The 22,156-nt window shown below is 36.5% G+C and overlaps 1 long non-coding RNA gene across 3 annotated transcripts; it reads right to left on the bottom strand.

Annotated features, from left to right (window-relative positions):
• Nucleotides 1-817: 817 nt before the first annotated feature.
• Nucleotides 818-21,546, bottom strand: LOC139741007 (uncharacterized). Of its 3 annotated transcripts, none has more exons than XR_011711601.1 (7): nucleotides 21,417-21,546; nucleotides 20,068-20,112; nucleotides 17,968-18,078; nucleotides 17,166-17,299; nucleotides 16,053-16,125; nucleotides 6,256-6,279; nucleotides 818-5,524 (listed from the first exon to the last, which is right to left on the bottom strand). It is a non-coding gene; the product is annotated as an uncharacterized lncRNA (long non-coding RNA). The 3 variants fall into 3 exon arrangements; XR_011711600.1 differs by having other exon boundaries at nucleotides 16,061-16,125; XR_011711599.1 differs by lacking the exons at nucleotides 818-5,524; nucleotides 6,256-6,279 and having other exon boundaries at nucleotides 9,475-16,125.
• Nucleotides 21,547-22,156: the final 610 nt, after the last annotated feature.

Genomic DNA, 22,156 nt, shown 5'->3' with positions numbered 1-22,156 from the left:
ACAAATAAATATAACAAAAATAGTAACAATAACAATAATAATACCTGTGCAATTACAGTCTAAGCACATTCACTGACAGACATTTTTAGAATGGCATGTTTTGCTCACACAACATTCCATTGTTGCATACCTCATAATTCGCATCTGTGCAATTCTACATGTAACATTTACATACCAATATCAAACAAAAGACCCTTGATTTATCACTTCCATTTGCATATTTGGGGGATTTCCTTCTGTGACATGAACTTTCAACTGACACACATCCATCATACTCATCTGTTGAGAATGAGAAGGGCATTAAGTTGTCTTGAACATTATAGATTCAGTGGCACCTTAAAGCCCTTATCATTCTCAACTGACAATATGTGGCAGATTCCTGTAAAAAAAGGCTGAAAAAAAAAAATCAGCTTTCCCAGACAACAACACTCGATGTTTTCCAATGAGGTATACAATTTTGCCCAATTAACATTAACCTCTGTTGTATCTTTCAATATAAAGTGAAAAACACAGCAAATAGTAACAAGAAAATTATGACACCCTTCCAGTTTTGCTCAGCCAAGAAGCCTCAATTTCATGATGTATCCCTATTTCCATAAAGATTGCTTCAAAACTGTAAGAATTCTCTACGCAACATTTGCAACAGACAGTCCAACTGGTCACACACTGATTTCTACTGTATAATACCCTGTTAATACACTTCATGTGATCTTCTCATTACCAAAATAACTGTACGTGAAAATACTAGCTTAAATACGGATGTAGAGCTAGGCAAATTTGACTTTGACAAAAATGGTGACCATTATCGACACTCCAACAAACTACAAATTGCTCCATTGAGCTGCATCTACTCCTCAATAGTATGTAAGTCTGCATAGCATAGAAGGCGCTGAATACGGTTGTGATTTGTTCATAGGTAGTCCAGGTACCCACGCAATCTTTCTGCCTTGTTACAAAAACAAGACGCTAAGCCACAGCCACTAAAAACATGAAACATTGGCATGGCAACACATCAGCCAAGTTTTGGTGATCCCATAAAGAAGCTATGAACCTGAAGTTCTTCCCAGCTCCAAAGGCAATCCACTGTTCATGGATATTCCGGTGATGGCTGCTGCTAGGACAAGCTCAAAGGGTGCAACACTTGTATGAACAGTGCATATTGGCACGTTGCTAATCTGCGAATGTACGGCATCCTATAGGTGCACAAGTATATGATGTACCAGTGTCTGCCTCCTCACACGTGCACGGTGCTATCATCTGACATGTCCGGACAATCGCAGCAAAGAATGTCACTACCTTGTGTGGTGATGAGATCTTTGTTGGTGCTAATGTCTCTTCCATTAGAGACCAAGAAGTACAGCAGAGTCGTCTGGTTTTAATTATGTTATGCAAAAAATGTTGCCATTTTAGTAACCACAGTTGATAGCTCAAATTGTCTCCTGCTCAGTTTGCTCTCATGCTGCAAGAATCTGTCTGCAACCTATCTGCTTCTTCTTCTTCTTCTTCTCGAGTCACCACACAAGTCCTGCCCAGTGCAGAGTGCAGGATCCGGCTTTGGTGTTGAAAGTCTCCAGATCATTGACAGTGCATGGCTCTGGTAGGAGGGGGCAGACCAAAAGATGTTGCATTGTCTGATCCTGCCCACAGTTGCAAGCAGTTTCTCCATCCCTATTGTAGTCCCATTTCTGCATGAGGACTTTGCATCGTCCTGTTCTTGTCCGTAGGCGATTCAGGCATGACCAGGTGGGCCATGCCTCACTTGAACCCGGAGGGAGTGATTCACTTGGTCCATAGGAGAGCTTATTCGTCACAGACTGGAGGTGGTTGGACCATAGGGTAATCCTTCGACCGTGGGCGGTGCCATCAAGGGATTCGGTTGAATGGAGAAAACTGCGTCTGGATTTGAGTCTCTTTTTAGCAAGTTCGCGATTGTAGAGTGGGTGGCGAGGGTTAACTTCTTGCTTGGTTTTCTCCATCTGTGCTGAGACCTCTCGCCTGATGTGTGGTGGGGCAATACCACACAGTTAATAAAGGTCATCTACTCTTGTTGGTCGCAGACATCCAGAGATAGCTCTGCAAACTGCATTCAGGACTGGGTTGATCCTATCTGCTGCAATGTGTGTTTAGATCTGACACAATGTGATATGAGTCAGGATATCCTCAAAACGCATCGTCAACCAAAAATCACTATGGAATAATCCCTGGAATATAACTTCTAGGGCTGCTCCATTGGACCCCCTTTGCCATAGTGTAGAGTGCTTGATTACATGTAAGGACTGGAATCTGACCGGGGTTCAGGACATCAACTACAGTCTTCATGATGTCCATTACTTGGCGCATCATGGCTTTAAAAATTGACTTGTCACAATATTGACTCAATTATTTGCCACTTTAACTAAAACATGGACAATGAAATTCCTGATTTATACACACACACACACACACACACACACACACACTCACACATACAAATAGTTCCAATCCTTAAATTGATTTGACAATGTCAAAGAATTTCAAATAAACAATGGCAATCATTATGACAATGGCAGCCTTTTTTGACACTAACCAATGCTCAGCTGAATATAAAAACAGTAGAAACTGCTGATCTGTGATTTATAATACAAAAGAGAAACATTTCTTCCCTTCAACTTTAAACCTTTATAAACAATATCAAAAAACATCAATTAACAATGGCAGCTTTCTTGAAGAAAGCAAGCAGCTACAAAAATGGCACCACTTTTGTCACAGGTCATATCTGATATGTAGGCAATAAATATCTATTAAAACATATAACTAAAACATCAATACTGCTGGAATTGATTACACTTACAATGAAACAAAATATTGAATAAGCAATGAGAGCTACTTTCAACATGGCCATCATTTTCTTTCAAGTCACATTGACAATATGTTATATGGACACTAAATTTCCTAATGCACAATTTATAACACAAAAGATTTTTCCATCATTTGATTCAATTCAAATGACAATATTCAACAATTCTAAATATGACAAAGCAACCTCTTCAAATATATTTTTCCCCAGAAAAATGCAGCATCTAGAATTACCACTGAAACATATTCTACACACAAATTCCATTCTTGTTTCATGAAAACCCTCAAATGGTTTAAAATTTTACTTTATCTGCACTTGGTGAATGTAAGGTATTATGGGTCAATTTTTGTTTTTCGCATGATGCATCAGAAATAACTGAGTGTCTTGCAGAAATTTGTGTCATGCCATTGCAATTAATCCTCTGGAAAAATTCGAGGTAGCTACATGTAGTGCTTACTTGCTACTCCCACACAGAGAAGCAGTGTAAGTTTTGAAACTCTCTTTAAAAAACATGTTTTTGTTTTTTGTTTTGTTTTTTACTATCCAACATAAATCAAATGGACTTCTTTTTTTTAGTTTCATATCTCAGAAGTATTTAAAAGTATGAAGTGATTACACGCATTATATTTAGTAAAATGTGCTAGACTTTATGGCATAAATTTATGAAGATGGTAAAATTGAAATCATGGACTATTTGAATAGAGCCTTAAATATTGCATGGCCTATTTCATTACAAAATCAGTCACTTTGTAATGTTTCAAAATGTTGAATGAAATGAACATTTTTTAAAGAAATGGTCATTACGTTGACAAATGACTAATTTCCTAACAAAATAGGCCACACCACGCCTAGTGCTCCATACAAATTGTCCATGGTCTCAACTATGTTTTCAATTGTACCATGGACATGAATGCAGGTCTTTAGGGCAAGTTGAGCCATAGCTCAATTTGCCACATAGACCCTGTTTACGATGCGAGGCTTGGCCGCAGTTCAACGATAGCCCAGCCAACCTCCATTTCAGTGTAAACGTGCAAAAGGCCAAATGCAAGGCCAAAGTTGGCCTTGCATTTGGCCTCGCTCTGGAGGTGGCTAAGCCGCGGCTGAGCCTGGCCTTTTTCTCTGTGTAAACGCAAATGGGGCCAAATGCGCTGCCAATTTTATTCTGGTTTCCAAACCCCGTACTTGTACTATTTCACTATTCAGGATATTAACCCCCTCAACATCGAAAACTAGCATAGTTTAATGTGATCTTGTCCTGCAAAGGATCTTTCCCTTCAGAAAAGGCCTTTGCCCGAACGGTGATTTCGTTGCCATGAAATTCAGTTGGCAAAGGGTCTGAAAACCAGACAACACCGAATTGTGTTTGTTTACAAGTAGAGCGCCACTATGACAAAATATTAAAAGGTTTGAAATAAAAGCGCGGCCGAGCCCAGTAGTGTAAAGGAACAAAATTGCGGGGCTTGGCCTCGCAATTGAGGTTATGCTCAACCACGGCTTGGCCGCAGCATGGTGCAGCCCCACACTGTAAACAGGGTCATAGAGTCTTCCTCAACTAACCCCACACCTAGAGCATTACTGAAGGTTTACATATATGTGCATACACAAAATATATGCATCAATTACAGACCAAGTCTCTCATTATGGTGAGACTCATGCATTTAGGGTCTGTCTCACGATTTCACACATAGTACCCATTTTTCTCAGACATCAAGTGAAATTGCAACTTGAACCAAAAATGAGGAGTGTAGCTAAAAGGATTGAAGTGATGCTTGCAATTGAAGGTGTATTTCCCTTCATCATGCCAAATTAGCAAACAATAGTCACTTAATTATGCACCAGATCCTTTATTAACAGCTACAAATTTAAAAAAGGCTCCTTACTGTGGGAGGGGGAATACCCTTCTCGTTTGCGCGAGCGCAAAGACACTAAGTCATGAAAATCTTGTTGTTAATTTTTTTTAAACTTTGCATCTTTGCAATTATTCAAAGGATAAAACAGAAAAAAAGACCCACACTTGCTTCTCACAATCATCATCTAATATCTAAGTCATAGCTTTGATCCATAATGGAAAAATGTAAAAATACTGCACATTTGCATTTCACATACTTCTACTTTTATGGTCTACATTTTGGTTTTGCCCTTAATCAAAGACGTTTCTGTGTCAATCACGAAAACAATATGGTGGTGTAAATGATTATGCTATGGGTCATTAACACGTTACCACTTGAGTGTCTCCAGGGACGGTGGCTTAACATGCCACTATGGCTAACTTACCGTACCTTCCAATACTACACATGATCTGATTACCACCACATAAACATAAAATTAATAATTATTGAGGTATTTTATGTTGCGTAAATCATTCCACAATACTTCAATTACATTTATACCCTTTGCTTTTGCATTTATCATGCATACTGTTCACTGTGCTTAGAATTATTGTAGATGGAAGAGAGTGGAAGTCCTGAGAAACTATTACGTTGCTCATCTGTTATCATCTGATATGAAGTGCTTGCATGTCAACCAAGTTTGATCCAAGATTGACAGCTGTCCACACAGTTGAAATAGATGCGATCCACACCTGGTCCAATTGACTGGTTTTGAGCCTTTAACCAGTAGAGTTCTACTCCCTGTGCTACACCAACGCTGCAAAGCAAAGCTGGTGTGTTCTCTCTGTTGGTCAAGACCCTGCTTTAAAATACATAAACAACATACTGTTACAAATGAAGTACACTGCTTATCTTTTAACATCGATAAAATGAAAGAACTGAAATATGTGTTGTTAGAATGGGAGAACATAAATATCATTATCACAAATGTTACGAAGAAAGTTACATTATGTTTTACATATTTTAGACAGATACAACCAATTTCTTGTAGTCATAACTTGCGAACACAACTGTACTGAAACATTCACAACTTCACATAACATCACATCACCTTTTATGTTAACCTTTCTTTTCATGAATACATACACCTATTTCTCTTACAGGAGTACAGCATATACATCATAGTTCTCTGGATGTATATCATGTTTAGCTACGATGTAAATTGGACAGAACAAAACTACACTTGTACAGTCACATTTATAAGAATAAGGAATATGTGAATAACATTTCATAAATGTAATATGGAATTAACAAACTGTTTCAGATCACAGACTTTAGATGATAGAACATATATTACAAACATTTCAGGGGAAAAAAAAATAATTCTGAAGAAACACCTGTGTATGCATAATTCTACAGGTTATGCTAATACAGCTTAAAAACACACCTGGAGAGATTATTGTGAGAATTTAATTTGAACACTGAGTATGATTGAGCCTGATTTTGTCAAAAAGTTGTGTGAAAAGTTAAATGCATACAAATCTGACAAAAAGTAGGGGGAAAAAAAAGCAAAAAAGAAATAAAACTCACCGGTGGAAACACTTGGGTACAAGGCTGGACATGATTGCGGCACAAGCACAGACCAGTTCATCATTCACCAGGCAAATGTAAAGACATAAAGATGTTAGCCATAAACACCTAGATGAAATACACCTAATTGATGCTTTTTTCATTTTGGCCAGTGCTTTATTCTCACTACCATGGGTGCTAAAGAGAAACAATGACATCAATCAATGAAAGCAAATGTTTGAGAAACAGGGGTTTGAAAACTCAAAACATTTTTCATAAATTTGCATGAAATCAATCAAAACTTGTGCTATGTAGCTCATAATGTTTACGTAATAAATACAATTCTTGCACCACATACATGATCACTCATGGATTTCACTCTATCTTCTCTGGTGAAATATTCATTTCTATCAATTACAACATATGCCTATTGATCAGGTTTTGCACATATAAATGCAACTCCTACTTTTTCCATTTATTTCAAAGCACTTTCATCAGCATTTACAATTTGATTTTCCTCAGCTCTAAACGCTCATCAAATAGTAACACAAACTTATCATTATCAGCATTTAATTCTCTGAAAAAAAATATTTTTCAAAATGATTATTATGCCAAAATCTACCTTTCTGCACTGTCATTTTCTGGGCTATGTTTTATTTCTGTTGTGCCTGTTCTATTTTTATTCTTTGTCTATTCTATTTCAATTCCATTTTCTGTCTTTTGTTTTATTTCTGTTCCATACTGAACTTGTATCTTCCTTTTATAGTTACATTTCCAACAATGATATTTAGAGAAGAGCAACTACCAGCTCAGCTACTGCTTTGTGAAAAGGGTTGATAATTCTCACCTAGATTCAGCATTACCACTTCATAAATTTTTAATATCACCACTATTGCTGACATACATGTAACATTATAATTACAGTCCTTTAAATCATTTTTGCAATTACACAATTTATGTGTTTTTCCTTCTTCTTGACATGCAAGCCCACATTTCTTTCAACAAGCAATCAAAGATCATTGTTTCTGTTGCATGCTCTTGTCGTTGTCTATTTATTTTTTCTTTATAATGTCAATGTGTTATGTAGTACTTTTATTGTTGCCCAAGTTTTGTTTCCTGTGCACAATCAAGGTCGCTTCAGTGGATCTCTCCACCCTTTGCACACTTTGCTCATGGCACACTGTTTTCCTCACTTCAATCACTTCAGTATTCATTACAATTTAATATTATCATAAGGTTTCACTACTGTTGAACATTCTGTTCATTTCATTCATCATATTTCATCTATTCTCCATAACATCATAAAAATATGTATGATGAAAGATGAAAATATATTTCATTTGATTTCAGCATTGTGAAAAAAACCTTGAATAAACATCTAATGTTATTAGTAAAAACAAGTTCAGTGAAACAGTATTCAAATAGCTTCATGGTAACTGTAGTAAAGGCGAATAACTTCAATGGTGAGATCATTAATACCGATACTACATACATGACCGATAAATGTGCCACCTTCTGTTGTAGCATCAACTTCATGTTGTTGATATTCATAAGAACACATCAAATTATGCCAAGCAAATCACTTGAACCTTGTCTGAGAATTTCATTAAATTCACCAATAACTATGCTTTTTGTGCTTATTTGGTGCAATTCAACAACTAATTTCCATAATTTCTCACATTATTTTTGGGTCATATTTAGGAAGTCTATAATCACTGAATTGTCACTTTCTGTCTCATAATGTCGCTGTTTTCTGTAGTACTAGTAGTCATACTTTTGTTGAAGTCTTGTTTCATATTCACAAGCATAATCTTCCCAGTGGAACCCTCCATACTTCACATGTTTTACTCATTGCAATTTTTTTTTTTAACTTCAAACACCTCAGTATTGATCATAAGTATCACTTCTACTCATTTGTTTTTGAATTGCTGTATGCTCTGTCCTATTCACACTTTTTTATTTTCCTCATTCTGTATTACAAAAGGAAATATGATGACAAAAGAAAATAAATATCAATTGATTTGAATATATGTGCCACATTACTTTGCGTAAACTCAAGACATCACTCATCAGAACTGTATTCTGATAGCCTCATGGTAACTGTAGTAAAGTGGAATAACTTCAACATGAAGTGAGTCTATACCTGTGCTATATACATGATCAATCAATGTATTACCTTCTGTTGTAGCATCAAGTACATGTTGTTGATATCCGTAAGAATACATCAATTTATGCACACATGAATCACTTGAACCTTGTCTGAGATTTTCATTGAAGTCACCAATAACTATGCGTTTCGTACTTCTCTGCTGCAATTCTACGAGTAGTCTCTTCAGTTTCTCACAAAATTGTTTCTTATCATATCTGGGAGGTCTATATATCACAGAAATGAGACATGAAGGACAAGTTACTGCAAATGTAATATATTCTAGATTATTGACATGTAAATCCAGCCTACTAATAGATTTGATTTTACTGTACACTGCAACTCCACCATGTGCTTGATTTTTCAGTGCCGAAAATAAGGGACTTTCATCTGAATAAGATTTTGACCGAGGTTGATTGTACATTTTAAAATGATCTAAATTCACGTCAAAAATGTCATCATTAAGCCAAGTTTCAGTTAAACAAATAATATCAGAATTTCTACATAGGAGGTTTGATTGGATATCTTTGAAATGTGCTTTAAGACCTTGAATGTTATGTAGCATTATATTCAGAGTCGCAACAGAAACATCATTATCAAAGCTCTTTTCATCAACAAATGTTGGCATGTTTTCTAAACTTTCTTTAACAGTTGGATTGCAATATATGACTTTGGGATCAAAATCTTCAATAGTTAGTCCACGTATTGATGTGACACGGCTCAGAGCAACATATGCTTGTCCGGGCAAAAATATATTTTTCAGAGAAACAACAGCTTTTTCCATTGTCATGCCCTGTACTTTATGTATTGTGCATGCATATGCTAATTTCAAGGGAAATTGTTTCCTCGTATATTTTTTCCCAATTGATTCCTGTTGCATTTCTATTGACTGTGTTCCTACTTTTTCATTGTCAAATTTCACAAGCACACTTGAGGGTCTGGCATTTTCATTTACTCTTACTAAGTCAGTTACAGTGCCAATGCAGCCATTTGATAAACCTTTGGTCACATTCACATTTTTGATCAGCATCACTCTAGAATTTTCAGCAACCCAAAGATATGCTGGCAAAGAAGCTTTAGCACATCTCCGTGGCTTGTCACATGCTTTGTTTTTACCCTTATCGCCAAGTTCAAAATCTTCTGCATCAAGACAGATGATATTTGTGCATTTCTTGTGAAGCATTATTTTATTCCAGTCATTTACTTGTTTGTTTGAAGAATATATATGCAGTGCATCCTCACATTGCTCTCCAGTTTGGCATGATTGAAGAACTGCAAAATCATCACTTGATAATTCATCTTTCTTTTCTTTTACCCTTAATTTGTTCAAAAGAACAGCAAAGTCTGCATCATCCTTTTGTCTCATTATTTCATCCAAGTTAATCATAGAGAAGTTGTCTGTCCATAAAGAACTTTGCAATGTATCTTTATACAAAGGAGTACCTTTTACTGGGGGTAACTGATAAAAATCTCCAACTGCAATAACTGAAACCTTTCCAAATGGAGCATCATCACGCGTCTGCTTTATTTGCCTTAAACGTCCATGTACATACCACAGTAGCTTCTGATCAACCATGGATATTTCATCAATTATTAGTATCTGTAATTGGCCCAGCTGAGTACGTAAATGACTTATCTTTTCTTCTCCAAGGGGTTGATAAGGTAATGAAGCAGAAATGGGTATGGACAGTGCATTATGAATAGTACTACCATCAATATTGTAGGCTGCAATTCCAGTTGGAGCTACTTTCATAATTGAAAGATCATCTGGATTATGCATCATTTTACCTAGAATTCTTGTCCCTTCATTACATATGCATTTCACCAGATGACTTTTTCCTGTTCCAGCACCACCTGTCACAAATATCTGAAACGGTGTGGCTTCTTTTCCATTAACTCTGTCAAGACACCATTGTCGTATTTTGTAGAACACTTTTTGCTGCTTGCTGTTTAAAGTTCTTAATAAGACATTACTGTCTTCTCTCGAAATGCTACATGATCGAAATTCTATGCCATATGACTCTTTCTCCTGAGATTTAGATTCAAGATCTGGGATTCTAAACTCATTGTCAGCATCTTCAACTTCTACATGGATTTTAGCTGTTTCATGTCTTTCAACTTCTGTTTCTGGACAGAGTAATCCCCATGCATCTTCTTGTGCACCAAATTTCTCAAGATATTCTTGTGCCTGATCAATTGTATCAGCGTTTTTTTCATACTGCCTGAGATTTTCATTGGCAATACTTTTGACACTTTCCAAATTCTTATTAAACATTCGAACAGATCCATTTTGATAAAATTCCTCATATGTCAAAAATTGGTCAGGTTTTAACTGTTTATCAGTACGATATGGCAAAAATAGTTGCAATATACTCTGATAATATTTTTCTGGGGTTACAGTCGGTGAAAAACGAGGGTATCTCACTACAGCATCATTGGTTCTTGTTCTTTTTTGTATATAGCCCAGCTGATCTCTCAATTTAAACACACTCTGTTTCTGTTTCTTACCCTTTATATCAGATTCACTGAGTAGTCTATACTTTGAACAAAATGTGGCTAAACACATATTTTCAAATTCAAAACCATCAGGTCGGGCTTTATATTTATCAATTCTGCTTGGCATCCATGGGCTCCTATCATCATCGTCTCGTCTGCTTTGAATAACACTCAGTGGTAGACTCATTCTCACAGGGTTTGGTCCAACAGGTATAAACTCTACTTTTCTTGAGCACTCTTTCAATCTCAGGCCACAAACACGATACACACTTTCTTGTGCTGAAACTTCACGGTTTTGCATATACACATGTCCTATTTCTTTCATACTCTTTCGAGCATCTTCATTGCCCTCTCTCATTTCACTTTCAGCATTTTTCAAGAGCAAACTCATTTCTCTTTCTGCTTTTGACATGTATGACACAACATAAACAATGCAGGCATACTCATTTGTTATATACTGCAAATCCATATTGGCATTCCAAGCTCTGAGTAAGAATGAATTATATTGATTAACCCATATATCTTTTGGATCTCTTTTCATGACTACATCTTCTTTTGTAGCTACAGCATTATAGGCATCTTCAAATTCCTTTTGAGACATCCCAAGAGCTTCAAAGAGCTGCCTAGCATTATCATATTTGCCTTCCACACATGATGAATTCTTTACTGCAGACAGAACATCTTGAGCCTCATCTGTAACTTCTGGATTATCATCAGGCTTCACAACAAATGTTTTCTCAGAAGGTGGTCTTGGAAAATTAAATCTACAGGAGGTTCCCTTTTTCTTGCATGATTTTGAATGTTTCTTTGAGTGAAGCTGAACATTCTTCACTATTTCATACAGTTCTTCATCTTCATCCTCACATGGAATGTTGCATGAAATATACTTATCAATAAAATCTATGACAGTTTCATCTTTCTCGACACCCAAATTAGGTGCATTTTCAACCCAGAATAAACAGTGTGTATGTGGAGATCCTCTCTGTTGAAATTCAATCCTGTAAAAATAGTCAATTATCTTGCCAATAGGTTCTGCCTCAGAAAGAATCACTCTGTTCAAAAATGCATGAAAGCGTTTATCAAACATACGAGCTACTGTCACTGGATTTGATTTTAATAAATTACACTTATCTGTCCAATCCAGATCACTTGCTTTTCTCCCATCACCTTGTTGATTTAGCAATGTGTTAATAACTTCAGGCCATCTCATTTCAGCTGATGAAAATGATGCAAACCATGTAGGCTTTCCAAGTTGTCTAACCATTGCTAATACATCTTTCTGTGTAGATTGCCAGTATGGAGGTGTTCCTCGTATTTGTTTCAGAAATTTATATCCTTTATTCGAATCCAGTATCTCATGAAGTTTTCTTGCATCCTTTAGATCTGAACATCGCATCAATGTGGAATTATCTATTTTCTCTGAGCTTTTTCTGACAGCTATAGAAACACTAGAAAGTATTTGTTGCAGTTCATAAATACACTGAGCATAGAAAATATATTCTGTATTTTTTGCAAATCTGTTGTCTACATGCATCAAACGATTATGCAAATAACGACCAAGTGTTACTTTAATGTACCTGGTATCATGAAATGTTGGCTGGCCTGTTGGAAACAGAGCAGGAAAACATTTTGCCTCATTACTCTCATCCATCAATAGTGACACAGGACTATTCTTTTCACAAGGAGCACAGCATATAATATCATCAAAAAACTGATCAAGCACTTCTTGTCTCATATCGACCTTCTGCAAACATGTGCCCAACTGAATGCCTTGTAATCGTCCATCTTGATCATCCTCTATATCATCATCATCATCATTAGTTTCACTTAAATCAAATAGTTTACCACAAGCTGTTTTACTATTTTTGTCTGATAAATCAGAGTCCCATTCGCTATCAATAGCAATATCAGAATACCACTTATTATTCTTTTTCAAATATTCCAATGCAGCTAGGACATTGTTTTTCTTGACAAACTGATATTCATAATGTCCTTTATATGACAGTTTCCTCTTTAGCTTTACGCGAATTAATTGATCATCAGTCTCCGGTCGAGGTAATATCTTTACAGTTTCATTTGTGCGTGAAGGTACACAAACTGTTGGGCCATGCACTCCATATTGTCCTCCTTTAGGCAAATTCAAAACTTTCATAAATGGAATGTTTAGTGCAATCAAATGTGTTTCCAACTGATTCAGATTTCCAAGTTCCGCAGGAATAGCACGTAATTCTAAATTATTTCTGCTAGCTTCAGCAGGCATATTACCAGCTAATAATTTCCTGTGGCAAGTGTAACAAACCCATAAAAAATTTCTTGATGACTTTACTATTTGACAGTCAATATCACAGTCATCGCTGCATGTATGTAAATACTCCTCCTTTAAGCACCTCAAATCGTTATATTTTGCTTTTGTACACTTCAATACTTGATTCTTGAATAATAATTTCAAACATACGCAACATACATATTCAGGGCCGTGTGAAACAATTTCCCTAAATTTTTTCAAAACATGGTCACAATTTCTCATATTCATTTTTTCTTGTTTTTTTCGTTTCATGTTTCTCATTGCAACCTGCTGTCTGTACAAAAAATTTGTCTTGTACTTAATGTTTGAAACTTTCCTCATAATTTTCTTACGCCTCTCTCTGAATAAAGCATTGTTTTGATATCTAGCTTTCCTCATTTTCTTAAGCCTTTCTCTATGTAGAACATTGCACCCATAGTTTACTTTCCTCATTGTCTTCAGCCTTTTTCTGAATGAAGCACTGTTTTGATATTTGGCTTTCATCTTTGTTCTCATCCTTTTCTTAATTTTTTCTCGAAATGAAGCATCATTTTGGTATCTAGCTTTCATCTTTGTCCTCATCATTTTCTTGATTTTTTCTCTTAATAAAGCATTGCGTTGATATCTAGCTCTCATCTTTCTGCTCATTGCTCTCTTGACATTTTCTCTGTAAGTAGGATCGAACAAGTACCTGTTTCTTTGTCTCTCCTTAATTTCTCTTCTCTTTTCGAACCGGTAAGGTTCATCTGTTTGATATTTTACTTTCTTTGCAGCTGCATTTTTTAGTTTGCGGAATAGAAAAGGCTGAACATCTGATAAACATTCTATTTCTAACTGTCTTTGCTCATTTTTTTTCTTTTCTCTCTGTGCTCTCATTCGATCTCTATTTTTTCGTCTGGTAATATTTGCATTACTTTTTTTTCTTTGTTTTTTCCTTTTTGTAGTTTGCCTTGTAGTTTCAACTTCTTCAGATTCTTCAGTATCCCTACTCATTTTAACAGCACGTTCAATGTCATCCTCTAAAACTTCATTGTTCAATACATTTATTTGACAATCACCGACTTGTTTCGTAACTTTTCTCTCAGTTGTGAGTCTTCTCTTTCTTGTCACAGGCGTTTCCATAGCGGTAATGTTTTGTGGTCTTGACAAGTTTTGGCATGAACTTAATGTTTGGATCCTTGGACATACAGACTCTACAACATCGTAATGATTGCCATTTGTGTGTTGCAAGTAAACACCTCTTTGTGATGTAACAATTCCAAACTGAAGTTTGCTTGCACCAAATAATTTCCATTTTGAACAGTTTTCTTCATATGTATAAATATCAGTATCTAGTAGATTTGATAAGGCCATTATTTCCAATTCTGTAGCCCATGTGCCATTGTTGAATACTCTTTCCTTTGCAATGTATTTTACAACATCTGTGTATCCTGATTTTAAAAGGCTTACATAATCTTGCTTGTTTTGTAAAATATGCATAACTGTTGCTTTTCGAACATCACGGTGTGAATCTTCCTTGCCACATGTGACATATGACATAGCTCTGTAAAAGCAATTTCCATCACCACTAATTTTATAGATAGTTAATGGTTGTGACAGGACAGTAATATTACCATTTTCCACCATATCTTTTGGCACATCATTACTGCTACATTTGTCATTAACCTTTATGCCTAATTTGCAACAAAACTTCTCTCTGTCAAATTTATTCACAGGTGTGTACATGAGATTAATCTTTTTAATTTCTCCCACTTGCTTCACCTCGGATGCATCAACATCGACTACTGTCTGTTGACATGTGTTTTGTAATGGAATTTGTGTCTCTTGCAAGTTTGACACCATTATTTGTTTGGACATCATTTTCTTCACTCTAACACTGCCTTTCTTCAATGTCAAGTTTTCGGTAGCCTTAGATGATTCATGATGACTTTCTTTTTTACTTTCCACATTTGCATCTGAATTCACATGAAACACACTTAATTTTTCATCCAAAGTACTAGACTGAACAGCAGTTACACTTTCAACTACATCAAAATGATTGCTTCCAGTGAACACAATATATATGCCTCTTTCAGTTGTTACCTTGTTATAGTACCCCGGTTTCCTTGCAGACAAAATTTGCCAATTTTTTGTACGATCATCATACACATATATATCACAATCTAGCATATGTGCCATTGAACTAATATCAGTGTGACCAGCCCATGTTCCTAAATCCATCAATTTCTCTTGAAGTACAAAGTCCCTGACATTCTGATATTTCACTGTGTTAATTAAATTTTTAAATAAATCACCCGTTTCCAGTAAATGTGCCACATTGGATTTCCTGAGCATGAAATGGTTTCCTTCACTGCCAGTAACTACATGAGAAATACTTCTGTAAAAGCAGTTGCCATCACCCATAACTCTCTTGATATTTACAGGTTTCCTCATACACAAATTTTCATTTGTATCTTCCACTGGTTCACTGGCTGCGCCACAGTAATTGACATTTAATCTATTGCACAAACACTGCTTGTCTACATATGTAATTGGTGCAAATTTGAAGTTTCTATCTCTTCTTTGTGTTGTCTTTTCAAGTGAAACAAATTCAACTTCATTCTCACTTCCATAGTCATCACTGCTTACATTAACTCTGGTTTCCTTTATTGTTACATTTTGAGTCTCATCACTATAACTCAGATTTCTTTCAATATGATGACAATGTTGCGAATAGTCGCTGTTTTGATCATTTATATTCCCACACGCAGTATTTAGGGTCTTTGATCTCTTAGAGCCACTAGTTGTCAATACATTTTTCTTAGAATTGAATTCTACTGCCAGACCGGTTAATTCAAACTGAGTAGTACGTAAATCACATGCCATAGATTTTGCCAAATTCAAACAGTGTACCTGTATACCTTGCCATGATGAAATGCTAAGCAAGACACTGCATCCATCTTGTACCAAGTATCCATCATGACTTCTGGAATGAGAATCAAACACATAATAACCACTGTGATGCCTAATGATTGCAAATGTACTCTCAGCAAAATTCATAAGACATGCATCATATCGGCACAGTTCTTGTTCTAATGCTTGACTCAATGGCAAAGCACCAAAATTTGACAAATTGTTTTGATCTCCTTCCAACACTCCATATTTCGATTCACCATAGGTTATTTGAAATTTTTCATCCAGAATATGAAGTTCCTTCGGTAATTCATCTATCATTACAAGCTCTTCATTCAGTTGTGAATCCTTCTTTATGTAATAATACAACTCATTCCCAAGGGTCAGAATCTGATCAAGATCACGAGGTCTCATTTCGATTCCATTCTTTGTTTGAATGTAGAGAACTGCCACAATAGAATTACATGCACATTGTTTGCCAGCAGTATAACCAAATCGTTGATCACCTTGATTAAAATTTCCTTGTGCGATTGTTTTAGTCAGAGGATATGATTGCCTTCTATCATATTCTGAATCTGAAAGAGAAACAGGCTTACAGACACGTTCTTCAGTCTCTAAATCATTTGCAGCTGGTTCACCATCTAATATAAGTACAGACGATTCTTGAACATCATATGAATTATGGTGGTCAACACTATTTGCAGAACCAGCATTCATTACTATGCAATCAGATGGATTAATAGTTTTTTCACGTTCAGGCAGGAATATTGATTCATTACAAACTTGAACACACATGTTTTGCATACCTGAAACAGGTTTGTGACACGGAGAGTGAACATTTACATTTGTAGTAGAATTCACAGAGAACAATTCATTCACTGATATTTGACTGTCACCTTCAACATCTTTTGTTTCGCTGTAACATGGGTTTAGTTCATGCATATCGTGGATTCTGTCACACTTCACTTTGGACATATCATTCGAGCCTGTGTTGTCTCTATTTGTGGAATTACTGTCCTCACGGTCAGATATTTCATTCTTACACAACTTTTCATTCTTTGCTGCATGTTCTCCTTCAAAAATGTCATGTTTCACCTTTTCATTGTTACGCACCTGTGAGTCAGCATTTTTAACCACTGGCACACTTTGTTTGTTGCGGATCTTCGTGAAACGACCTTTCTTTCTTGGTTGCCGTGCATTTCCACCTCCATAGAGCCTGTTTACATTCCAAACTTCTTTTTCAATGTCTGTGGAAAGGACAGAGACACATGTAGCCTGATCACCACTCAGTACGAAACATCCATTAGTCATATTCGGAGTGCTTTTAGCCACATCAGCCCAACTTCTCTGTGTTTTTGCATAGATTTGCTCAGAGTATTTTGCCATAACATGAGGTGACTGAACACACTTTGAATATACATTCAATACAGATTCAGTATACACCTGCAGACTATCATTTCGTTCTGTGTCCAAGTTTCGATTCATATTTCGCTTCACGAGTTCACCATGTTCTTCTTGCCTTGTTTCTACTTTTGATTTTTTGCCTTTGCTGGTCTTGGCTCTTCTCTGTTTTTCAAGATAGTAGCCTTTCATTGCTTTGCCAATGTAGGTCACGCCAGGTTGGAGAATCACACCATTTACTGATCTCACTGTGCTCTTGTTATTGGTCTTGGTCTTAGGATTGTTAGTCATTGTTTGGGATGTTGTCAGTTTGGCCTTCTCAATCACTTTTGTCTTCCTTGATTTCACAGTTGTCCAACCATCATCAACTGCAGTTTCTAATGGTTCAAATTGCCTCCTAGTGAGATTTGAGATGAATGTCGGATCTGATTCATCTCTGTCACAATTTGCTCTTTCCTCCACACACACATTTGTCATTTCTAGAACACCACGTTTGTTCTTTCTTCTCACATACCTCTTTTTCAGTCTCATCTTCGTTGGTTTCTTTCTCTGGTTGCTCTTGCGTGATGTAAGTGAAACATCAACATGAAAATCTTCATCACCAAGGTCTTCGAGAAGTTCGTATCTATTGAAATGACAAGGAATGCCAATTTTGTCAAAGATGCGATGGGCAATATTATTGCTTCCACATGCTGAACATATCCAAATCAACCTTGCATCACACATTCTAGCCTCATGAGAAATAGTTCCTGTACACATCACATGAAACTGCTTGCCACAATCCTCACATGGTACTCTGCTTTCATTTTCATTGATCACACTGCAACATGCATCACATTCACTGACCTCTACATTTCTCATCAAGTCACAACTATGGAGGATATCTAGGATATCACCAATAACAATCTTGAATTCACTTGCTTCCATTGTCAAACTACAGGGCTTTCGAATCTTTGAAAGTATAATGGTACCTATTACTAAATAAATGTATATCAATCAACTGTCAATCAACACAGTTATATTCCTTGAATCACTATACTTTTATGAATCACACCTACTCCACTAGTACTGCGATTGGTAACAAAATTGTCGGATTGAATAGCTTTGAAAGTTGCACTAATACATGTGTACAGTACATGTACTATATTTCACTGCAATACAAATTCCAGCAGAAGGCTGCAACACCGATCCATATAATGTTTCTACCAACAGGTGGGGATATTTCTACAATGTTTGCTTGTTTCTAGCAACAGGTGGCACTCTTTGTCTGTTACGTGCTTCAATTCCTACTTTATAGAAAAGCTATGCCAATTTCCTTTTACGATATCTGCCAACAGAAATTTCAGCTTCAATTCTCTAACATTTGATTTGACTAAATTATGCCTTTATCTCGAGATTATGCTCTTTGTAAAGAAGGTTACAATTTTACCAATTATGCTTTTGCCTTAACTGCACAATAATCGGTCTCCCTTATATGTTTTTCTCTTAGGGTAGGGTTTTTCGCAACAAAAATTTCAATTTCACCAATTATTCTTTGTCTTCACTGACAATTAAAGAAACAGTAATGTTTCTGTTTTGAGATGACTCCTTTTGCAATAAAGGTATGTCTTTTACTAATTGTGCTTTTGCTTTCACAGCCCAATATTTATAAATAGCCCTTTAAGGTGCAATATTAACGTCTCTCCCTTCATTTACTATGACTAAAATGCTTTTATCTGAAGATGGCGCTCTTCAATTATTCTTTTATCCTATTAACAATTAACGAAAATTCAAGACTCAAGATACCAAAAAATATTTTTACATAAAATTTTTAGTATACTTCTCGCCTCACCTCATAAATTGTTTCTCACACTTTTAACAATTCCTTCAAAATTTCAACTCCTAGCTATTAGCTCTTGCCAACTGTAGTTGATTTATTTGCAGCAACTTTCAATGCAGAATATATCAAATATCAAATAATCCTTGAAGGTGCAAATTTTGTCTACCCCAATTAGTTTACAACACTATAATGCTTTCGTCTTATGACGGCACTCTTTAATAATCTTTCAGTGTAATCTGGACTCTTAAACACCTTTTCTCAAATTAACTGTTTCTATTTTCAAGTTTCCAGCAAACTTCTCGCCTTCTCTAGGACAATTCTCTTTCCAGTTTTTAACTATCCTTTTAAAGAATGCACTCTTTCATTCAAACACTCTTTAAAACTCTGTTATTCTGCTTAATTTTTACTCCTTTTTCGTCAACTCTCACTCTTCCTCTCTTTGATTTCACTCTTTTTCTCTTTGACTCTAACCCTTTCTGCCTCTGATTCTGAAACTTTCTCTCCTTCTGATACTGTCTTATTCTCATGCACTCAGAAGTTCTCTGTTCTCAGCTTTCTTCAAGTTCAAGTTAAGGTATTTCAGGTAAAGTTCAAGTTAAGGTATTTCAGGTAAAGTTCAGGTATTTCAGGTATATTTCAGATATTTCAGGGATGAGTTCGTGAATTCCAGGATGAATTTCCAGATGTAATCTCAGTGAATATTCACTGAATATTCAAGGATGAAGGTGAAATGGTATGAGATGAAATGTAGGATGAAGATGATTCAACAAATAACAAACACAAACACAAACGTACTTTCAACAAAGACCAACATAAATCTCCTTCCAAAGCAACCAGTACCTGCAGAAAGAAAAGAAAGGAAAAATACAAACGTTACAACAATACCTGTATAGGCTATACAGTGAACTCTCTACAATTATCACTGATACGACGAAGTTCACTATAACAAGGTAATTTTTTTGTGGTCCTAGATTGTAATTTCAATTTGTATTGTATTATTTTTGTAACCCTGATATAACAAGGTTTCATTATAACAAGCACATTTTTCTGGTCCTGAGGACCTTGTGTTAAGGACAGACCACTAATAATGTGAGGTACACACATTCTGAAAATACATACCGGTACTTGAGAGGAATATGAGGCACAACACCCAAATTTTTTATACAAATCTTTGTAAAATTATTTTACTGTTCCTGCAATCTAAACAATTCTTATAACAAAGGAAAACCATCTTTTAAACTTATAATCTTGCTTAAAAACACATTTTTCACTGTGCACACATCTGCACAGGGAAACCCTATTGTTATAACACGGTCAGCATAACTCAGTGAAATTAGGTCAAAGTCAAGCTTGTGATGTGTAATTGTGGGACTACATATTGGAAAATAAATGACTTCTCTTCAGTTACATTTCATGATTAAACAGGAATGATACTTCTGTATGACAAAACAAGGTCCAGGCTAAGTAACGTTATATTTCTTCCCCTGCATGCCCCCTATAAAAAAAGGTGAAATGAAAGGGTTGTTGTTGTTGGTGGTGCTTAAAGGCGCATCATTCAATATTGAATATTTACGGGACAGGAAAGGGGGACAGGGAATATTTACGGGACAGGAAAGGGGGACAGGAATCACCGCTATATAGCACTGTAAAATACGCCCTCTACTGGTCGTGGTGTTAGCTACGCATTAAAGTATGGCGCCCGCATCTCGCCCAGATTTGGCAGAAGCAAATCACCAGAGTAACGCTAAGTCCTCTTAGTCAACGTCAACTCTTAAAGTAGGTTCTTTGGAACTTAGCCTTCCTAGTAATTACATAGCAAATCATGATATGGCTCACACCTTGTCCATTCAGGAAACGCGGTCTAACGTTAAAAACTTCGCAACTTCCTTCCTGATACTCCTGACATTTAAACGTACGGTCTACGCACTACAACAGCTTCGTACACGTATAGGGCCTGAGCTGTGGTGATACGATGGGCATGTCCCCAGACACTACTGAACACATAAGAGTGATACTACTGATAGACCCTAACGTTTATTATAGTCACTAACACTAACAGCACCACGACTACACACATGAAATTTTGTTCTAAAAACCCAAACATCTGTGTTTAGGCATGCCTGCGTTTACAGACTAATACCCACCTGGTACTCGAACTCCAAACTAATCAAACCGTCAGTCTCACGCAAAGGTCTTCAGAAGTCGTATTTGTGAGCCTGTCGCTGCGCTGCCACGCCAATGCAGTAGGTTACGAATTGACAAACACGTACACCACCTCCGTATTGTATATGTGGGTAAGGTACTACGCATAAAACATGGAGCTACTAACAGAGTAGAGCCATGGTATAAGCGTACGAGCACGCGTGCGCTTCTATACTCTTTGGTACGTACGTACACTCCACGCAGGATGCACTGTGTGGATCACGGAGGGAGCACTGCGAGAGACGCGATACTACCATGGAAAGCCCGTCGCACACGCCCGAGAATTCGTGGGTGTTTCATAAAGCTGTTCGTAAAGTCACCAACAACTTTCGACCGACTGGTGATCAGTTCTTGTGCTGAATTATTGAAATTCTAATAACTATTAGCAATCGAAAAAGTGATTACCAGTCGCTCGTAAGTTGTTCGTAACTTGATATACGAACAGCTTTATGAAACAATTTACGCACAACTTTGTCTTCACATACTAGCAGGGGCGTCACCAGCTTTTTTTCAAGGGGGGTGCGTTTTGACACTAAATGTTTACGAGATTTTTTGGACAGACATTTGGAATATAGGAAGCTCTCAATCCCTAGACTTTTACTGTTTTTTGAGGGAAACCAAGCGGGGAAAGGGTTAGGGTATACCCCCTATAAATGGATTATGGAATGACGGTGTGAAACGA

The sequence above is a fragment of the Diadema antillarum genome, unplaced genomic scaffold, assembly GCF_040938485.1.
Source record: "Diadema antillarum isolate AM-2024a unplaced genomic scaffold, OU_Dant_1.0 seq00000897_RagTag, whole genome shotgun sequence".
In the NCBI taxonomy this organism is placed as follows: domain Eukaryota; kingdom Metazoa; phylum Echinodermata; class Echinoidea; order Diadematoida; family Diadematidae; genus Diadema; species Diadema antillarum.
This window is presented reverse-complemented; position numbering and strand designations above follow the sequence as displayed.